This window comes from Channa argus, chromosome 3 (assembly GCF_033026475.1).
Source record: "Channa argus isolate prfri chromosome 3, Channa argus male v1.0, whole genome shotgun sequence".
Classification (NCBI taxonomy): domain Eukaryota; kingdom Metazoa; phylum Chordata; class Actinopteri; order Anabantiformes; family Channidae; genus Channa; species Channa argus.
In genome coordinates, this window is record NC_090199.1 from 4,832,686 (window position 1) to 4,841,792 (window position 9,107).

Sequence of the window (9,107 nt, forward strand, 5' to 3'; positions counted from 1 at the left end):
GGAATACAAGCAGACAGTGTAGGTGAAATTGCTGATACTGATGCACATGACAATGTTGGGGTTGTGACCTGGCAAGGCCCTGGTCCTCTGACTCTACACCCAGGCGAAGATCAGCAAATTGTCTGTAAAGTGGACTTTAATCAGCCAGTTGGTAAAGAAATCCTTATGCCCAACTCCCAGCCAGTATGCTATTGCAGCCCATGGTTGTGCCAGGTCATGTCAATTAATGTTAACAACTTCTGAACCTTGCTCCAGAACGAGTCCTTAAAAGAGACAATCATACCAGAAGGAACAATTATGGCACATATGTATCTCACTGAGAGTGTCACAGCGATTCCACTAGAGAAGACACCACCAGTAGGTTTTGATGTCAGCATGATTAATTTTGGAGACTCACCAGTTTCAGAGGAGTGGAAGGAGAGGCTGAAGCAGAAGCTGTCCCAGAGAACAAATGTCTTTTCTCTGACTGAATGGGATATAGGATTAGCTAAAGGGGTGGAACACACCATTCGACTGTCTGACCCCAGACCCTTCCGACAGCGTTCTCGCCGCCTGACTCCGGCAGACATCGAGGATGTGAGAAAGCACCTCCAAGGGCTCCTATGTGCTGGTATTATTAGAGTCTCGCAGCCCCTATGCTTCACCCATAATTATAGTCAGAAAGAAAAATGGGACCATAAGGATGTGTATTGATTACCGACTACTGAACGGCCGTACAGTGCCTGATCACCTTTCACACCTTTCATTGATGATGTACTGGACTCTGTCTTTGGTTCTCTGTTTTTGACTTGAGAAGTGGCTATTATCAAATAGCCATGGCTGAGGAAGACAAGGAGAAGACGGCATTCATCTGCCCCCTAGGGTTCTTTCAGTTTGAACGATGCCACAGGGTATTACTGGAGCCCCTGCTACTTTCCAACGATTAATGGAAAAAACAGTTGGTGACATGAACTTGCTCCAAGTTCTTGTTTACCTTGATGACCTGATTGTCTTTGGAAAAACTTTAGAGGAACATGAGGAGACTTCTGAAAGTTCTTGACCGACTTGAGGAGGCTGGACTGAAAATATCTCTCGATAAATGTCAGTTTTGTCATTCAAAGGTGAAATATCTTGGACATGTTTTGTCTGCAGATGATGTCTCACCCAATCCAGCGAAGATTGAGGCTGTTACTAACTGGCCACAGCCTATTGATCTGAGGACCCTAAAATCATTTTTGGGATTTTGTGGGTATTATCGGAGGTTTGTAGCCAACTATGCCTCCATTGTCAAGCCACTGACCGAGCTAACCAAAGGTTATGGCCCAACCCAAAAGAGCAGGAAGCATAACAATGACCCTACTAAGAGCTATCTGAGAGAGTCAGAGCCGTTTGGTGACAGATGGGACCAATCTTGTACTGATGCATTTCATCAGATCATCTGCTGTCTGACCCATGCGCCTGTCCTAGCGTTTGCTGATCCTCATCGACCCTACATCCTTCATGTGGATGCTAGCTTAAAGGGGATTGGAACTGTTCTCTACCAGGAGTATCCTGAGGGACTAAGACCAGTTGCATTTGCTAGCAGGAAGCTGAGCCAGTCTGAAAAGCGCTATCCAATACATCAGCTTGAATTCCTGTCTCTGAAGTGGACCGTTGTGGACAAGTTACATGATTACCTGTATGTGGCTCAGTTCACAGTACGTACTGACAACAGCCCTTTGACGTACGTACTCACATCAGCCAAACTTAATGCAGTAGGACACAGATGGCTCGCTGCCTTATCAACCTATGATTTTGATGTACGATACCGACCAGGTAAGCACAATATAGATGCTGACCTCCTCTCCAGAAACTTTCCTGATGAAGATGACTGCTTGGAATGGGAGACCATCCCACAGGATGGGGTAAAGACTATCTGTCAAAGAGTCTGCACCCCTAGAGCTATAGACAGCCCAACCAGATATGTGGATCAGTTGGGAGCATCCCCCGATTGTGTTCCTGACATCTACACTTTCCCAATGCACATGAAGTTGAGGTCATTAGAACAACTCTCAAAGCCAGAACTCTTACATGCATAGAAAGCTGACTCAGTGATTGGGCCTGCTATTCAAGCAGTTGGGCAACAGAAATGGCCTGAGAATACCCTAAATGATCCAGAACTTTCACAGTTGAAACGGGAAGCGGACAAATTGATCCTGAAAGAAGGGATACTTTATCAGATGGGTAAACGGCCATCAGGTGAGGAGTTCACTAAGCTTGTCTTACCAAAACAATTTCATGGGACTGTGTTAAAGTCCTTGCATGATGATTTAGGACACCTTGGCATTGAAAGAACAACTGACCTGCTGAGGAGTAGATTTTTCTGGCCCAAAATGTCAAAGGATGCTGAGCAGTATGTGAAGAACTGTGGACAGTCACCTTGTCAAAGAGCAGCCTCTATACATCAAATCACAAGCATTCGACCAATGGACCTTGTATGTATCGACTTTCTTTCGATGGAACCTGATTCCAAAGGAATGAGCAATGTGTTAGTTGTCACAGACCATTTTACTTGTTATGCCTAAGCTTTCCCCACTAAAAATCAGAAGGCTCAGACTGTGGCAAAGCTCTTGGTGGACAAGTACTTTGTACACTATGGTCTGCCTGCAAGGATTCATTCAGACCAGGGTAGAGACTTTGAGAGTCACCTGATCAGAGATCTTTTGAACGTGATGGGAGTGCGAAAATCACAGACTACTCCAAATCACCCACAAGGGGATCCTCAGCCGGAGAGATTCAACAGAACTTTAGTCTCTTATGTTGGGAACTTTAACCCAAGAAGAGAAACGTCATTGGAGCCAGCATGTGGCTTATTTGGTCCATGCATACAACAGTACTAAGTGTGATGCTACAGGGTATTCACACTATTACTTGATGTTATTACTTCCTCTAGATGTGTGTTTTGGAACATCTCCAGATGGGAAGGGAGATGGTCATTCAAGATATGTAGCAAGGTTGAAGGAGGATTACATATACATATATATATACACACATATATATATATATATATATACACACATATATATATATATATATATATATATATAGTGCAACGGTGGCTACTAGATTTTGTACAGGTCCACTATGTTTTTGTCTCGTATGATTTGATACCGACTTCCAATAGTAGTAAATCCTGATGAGCCTCTAGCTCTTCCTCCTACTCCCTGACCTTGTTCTGTCACTCTTTTGGCTGCATCAGCTATCTGACGCTGCCTCTCATGCTCTCTACGCTGACGGATGTATCTGAAACTGCTCCTGTTTCCTCATCTGGTTTCACCAGTGCAGCCGCCTGCAGTGCAGCTGCCTTGCATGCTTTCCCCTCATTAGTGTCTACCACTTATGACATCCTTTTCTTTATTATTATTATATTTCACTTTTTATCAACTTTCTTCCCATAGAAAATTAATGGAAGGCACTTAAAACTTCCCTGCTAGAGCTTGACAATTTGTAATCATTAATTTGCCATCAAACTGATGTCTCTTTTCCCATTGTGGTAAATAACTAGTGCTGCCTGGTCTGAATTTATCCATATACTTTGCATCCCCCTCGTAGGCAGGCTTACTCTGAGTTTCCCATTATGTCGACTTTTTGTCCTTTACAGGCTACGTGCCTTTGTCAGGACCTAGTTCAAATCCACTTCTGTGTTTATCATCAACACTCAGAATTACGTTGACACAGTCAGTTTTCCTTCCTTCCTCCCTTCTTCACAAGTGGCATTCACACTCACACTTTTATTGACTGTCTTAGTTCTCTTTCACTGTGTTAATTTTTCACACCCCTTAAATGGCGGAGTAAGCCTTTGTCAACTCACCTCCCTTTTGACGGAGTGAATTTAGTTTCCTAATTAGTCCAGGAAGAAGAAACTTGTGAGCCAAAAAACTGTCCTGAATGAACCTGTAGAGATGATTAAGGTGAGAGGTTGTATTGATAACATATATAGCAAGCACATCAATGAGTTGTCAATATCTGATCAACTTCATTTTAAAAGGAAAAAATGGATGAAAAGCAGTGATGTCTATGTACTTTAACCACAATGTCAGCAAAAAGTGTTTTAAATTTAATAGTAAAGACATGTTCATCTTTTCGTCTCTCACCATCAGTCAGACCTTCGTACTGATTATGAAAACGTCTCAGCATTGAAGACCCTCCCTGAAGCACAGACTGACAACACAGAGGAGCAGGGAGACCTGCTGTGAAGAAGAGTCAGGTTCTCGTCTCCTACATGTGGAAAAAACACAAAACAGGCTCTGCTCAAATTCAGTTATGAAAATGACCTCATCTAAATGTGATTTTCCTCAGATGCTGTTAAAGCAGAGGGATGATCGAATGAAAAAAAGGACCAAAAAGGAAGTAGCACAGAAGATGATGTGGATACAAACGTCATTTCATTTAATTCAAACTTCACAAAACTCTTTACACTGAACATCAGTTTTTTTTATCTCATGTATATGATTTAACACATTGAAAGCAGACCAGCAGTTCAGTGTGTGATTAGATTTTTTATCATTTTATTGGCATAACACCGTAATGTTCTTTGTTAACTTTATTCTGTTGGCTGCTGCTTCTGCAGGCCTGGACTAGCTTGATGTCCTGTAAGTGACAAGCTCAGTCCTAGCGAAGCTGCTGAGCAAATGTATTTAGAGGCTCATGTGAGTGTTAGCATAGGATACATATTGTATATTTAAGAATCTGTATCAAAAGTTCAACGGCTTTCGGCTTGTTCCCTCAGGGGTCACCACAGCGGAACGTGCTCCACGTTTTTTTTATGCTGAGTAGCAAAGAAAAACGCACTTTAAATCTATAATTTATTTGGGTTTGTTCAGGGAAGTGAAGCTGAGCTTCACTAAATGTGCATCAGTATTTACTGTTGTTCAACATCTGATTTATGGGACTTTGTTTGGGAATCTAGGTTTTTGTCTTTTTGCATTTACTCTAATTCCAAATGAGTCACGATTTGTTAAGTGTATAATTATTTTAATTTTTTTAAACTAAAATTTAAGTTGTAAAGAATCACTGTTTATTTATGGCACAGGGAAGAAGATGGGGGAAAAAAATTTTACTTTTCAGTAGTTTTTAAGAGGTTATTTGTGGGGTAATGGAAATTGTTAATCTGAAATAAATATAAGAGTCCCAACTTTTTTTTGTCCCTTTGCCACTTCTGGCTCCTGATTATTCAACAATCCCCACAATCCTCAGTCAGCCCACATTCACACAGCCTTTATCTGTGTATGTCTTCGTGTCCCCTGGTCTCTAACGTCCTCATCCACTTTGTCTATTGTTCAGCTTTGGTTTTTCTCCCCTGTCCTACAGACAGTTTTAAACACCACTTGAGTAAAAGTTACTGGATCAACTCCCTGTCAGATCTTATCGTAGATATTCCTTTGTTGCCTGTCCCTTATAGTATTCGTGTGATTCTGTGTGGATTCTCTGATAGTAGTTGAAATATTACTGGTGACAGAGAAGTTTTATTGATTTTATTTTCTCTCGTGTTAATCGGTTTGTGAACTGTAAAGTGAATTATCTGTTACTGTTGTGGTTTTGGTCTTGTATGATTTACTCTTTTGAGTTTTGTTCACCTCTTCACCCTCACGTGTGGCCTGTTTCTCAGTTAGTATTGCGATCCCTACTTTGTTTGGTGATTGGTGATTTAGTTTTCTTAGTCCTAGTCCAACACATCTGCTGACTGCTGTAATTTCTTGTTAATAAAACCGACCAAGCAATTTGAGTGGACAAGAGTCGTTTCGCTGGTTTACTGATACGTTGGATCAAACCACGCTGGAAAAAAATTGACGTTTTCCTGGAAATAACGTTTGCTTTAAATAAATGGTCGTCAGGAAAGAACGAGGAGAAGGAAAGAAGTCAGTATACGTCTGTGCAAACCTTCAGTAGAAGCACAGACTGATGGCAGTGAGTGGGCACAGGTGAGGGAACTACTTAAACACCCTCCAAACACTATAACTGCACAAAGATTTGGATTCTTCCAACACATAAAACTGTAGCATTACTGCAGGTCTGAAAACTCACTAAAAACTTATTGGAGACAAAAGATGCAGCAGTGAACTGTGGGACCAAGCTGTTCATTTGGCGGATTCACGCACGCGAGGATTCTTCTTGCCAGGTTGCTACTGAGTTTACGCCTCACGCAAAAAGTTTTGGGATATTATTCGAGTTTCGGGTGAAACTTCAGAATTCACCTAAAATGCACTATAACCTTTACAGGTGAACTTAACCTCTAAACTTTTGAATCCACTACTGTGAACCTACAAGACGATTAAATGCAAAAATCACACCTTGATTCATTGACCACTGAATGTTCTACTTCAGTGACAGTTTGTATTTTCCTCTTCATCATCATGCTGTTCAAATTATGACATCACGAGACCAAGACGACACCTAACAGCTGACAAGTTATTGACATGTTGACATTTCTGGTTGGGGTTAAATTCAACAACTTGATCCACAAGGTCGAGCTCGTTACTTGTCGATTACTGCTCGCAGCACAGAACCGACACAGGTCGGCAAAGTTCTACAGACTTTTCCAATTCTCTGTAAAGATCTGTAGTCTTTTGGTGTAGACCAGCTAAACAAATCTGCCACATCTCTGGTGTTTTCAAACCCTTGTCTCGGGCAACATCAACCAGAAGTGTGACGCTTCAAGGCTTGTCAAGCCTGAAAATTTCACTCACATGTTTCTTTTCCAAATCTCTTCTCAGGAAAGCTTGAACCTTCAAAACCAGCAGCTATTGGTCTAAAAGTTTGATGCTGGTCTTTGACTGATCCCTTGGACAGTGGAGCCAGCAGAGACTTCCAATTAGGTTTCTGCACTGGAGAAACTTGGAGCTGGAGTTAATAAGGTGCCGCATGTCTCTACACATACAGATAAATGTACAAGAATCAAAACAGCTGTTCACCATTTGCTGTACTCTGGAGATAATCTAGTGTGCAGGCATCTGCTTGCTTATGTTGCTTAGCAACAGTCAAGTCAGGTACAGTTTCAGATCTGTTTGTGTTGGCGGATCTCAAAACTGATTAAATAATATCTGTTGTTGCTTATTGCAGTCAAATAATAAATAGCGTTTGTAGAACAGTATAAAAGCCATTTCACACTCGAGGTCATGCTGTTGTACTGAATATCAACATGACTGTGATGTGGTCGCACTCCCTCCAATGTGATGTTGCTTAATTAAATCCACTACTGTCTGACTCCTCCTGCCTCTGTTTTTAGGTTCAACCATAAAGTCTGACACTTACATATATTGGAACTAAACGAAGCCAATTTAATAATCCAAAGTGTGAAGCTAAATTCAAGTACTGTTGTTGCCCCAACTATTCTTAGTGTTTTGTTTTTTTCAGTGTTTATGCAAAAGCAAATTTTTGTGTGCTGTATTGTTAGTTACTAAAAGAATAGAAACATTTTCATTAACATACAAATTACTCAGAGATTTATTGTTTATATTAGTTTGGCTCAATTAGTAATCTGAAGGGAAGAAGCAGAGCACTGTCTATTATTCCTGTGCGAGCACAAAATGAACATCATTGGAACAGTGATGCCTGATGGGAAAATTAGCAGTGTCACTTCACCGGTGATCATGACTTCAGGGCACTAAACAAATATAAGCAGGTGACTGCAGCAGCACTCAATGGTGCTTGGGAAGTGGGTATTTTTCATTTAATACAGTATAAAAGTTGCTGTTTAACTAAATTGAAACATGATACATCAGGTGAAACAGTTGTAATTCCATGTTGCTGCCACTAGATACCAGTAAAGGAGCATGTTAGGATGAAGGAAAACCAGGGTCCTGTCAACTTAGCCCTTTGTTTTCAGCAGTGTAGTTGTGGCAGATGTTTCTGTTTTCTGATCAGTTCTTTTACTTGACAATTCCAAGAAAAATCAGGCTGTTTAAAAATGCTGACGGGGTTTATGACCCATGTTTGCACAAAGGTCATAAACCCCGAAGAGACACATATCACTTCAAGGAGTCACTTGCAGAACAGAGGCAATGAACTGAAAGTAATAGTTCCAGGAAAGATTGGGGAGTAGCTTAGTCTGACCTGTGTCTGCACTTTACAGTCGTGAAAATAAAAATCATCTGATCGTTGCAAGTTTTAGTATTAGCCACAGCGAATCATGTACCTCCATCTAACTCTGTCCTCTGCATCCTCTTCTCTCACACCAACTAACTTCATGTCCTCTCTCACTACATCCATAAATCTCCTCTTCGGTCTTCCTCTAGACCTCCTGCCTGGCAGCTCCAACCTCAACATCCTTCTACTGATATATTCACAGTTTCTCCTCTGAACATGTCCAAACCACCTCAATCTGGCCTCTCTGACTTTATCTCCAACACATCTAACATGAGCTGTCCCTCTGATGTCCTCATTCCTGATCCTGTCCATCCTCGTCACTCCCAAAGAGAACCTCAACATCTTAAGCTCTGCTACCTCCAGCTCTGCCTCCTGTCTTTTCTTCAGTGCCACTGTCTCTAAGCCCAACCTACACACACCTACAGCACCTCTCCACTGTCTTACAGCTCTCATACATGTCCTGCACCACTCTAACATACTTCTCTGCCGCTCCAGACGTCCTCATACAATACCACAGCTCCTCTCTCTGCACCCTGTCATACACTTTCTCTAAATCTACAAAGACACAATGCAACTCCCTCTGACCTTCTCTGTACTTCTCCATCAGCATCCTCAAAGCAAATACTGAATCTGTTGTTCTCTTTCTAGGCATGAAACCATATTGCTGCTCACAGATGTTCACCTCTGCCCTTAGCCGAGCTTCCACTACTCTTTCTTAGTACTTCATTGTTTGGCTAATCAGCTTTATTCCGCTGTAGTTGCCACAGCTCTGCTCATCTCCCTTGTTCTTAAAACTGGGCACCAGTACACTTCTCCTTCAGTCCTCAGCAACCTCGCACTCTCCAAGATCTTGTTGAACAAACTAGTCAGAAACTCTACTGCCACCTCTCCTAGACACTTCCATACCTCCACAGGTTTGTCATCAGGACCAACTGCCTTTCCACTCTTCATCCTCTTCAATGTCCTCCTCACTTCACTCTTACTAATCTTTGCTATTTCCTGCT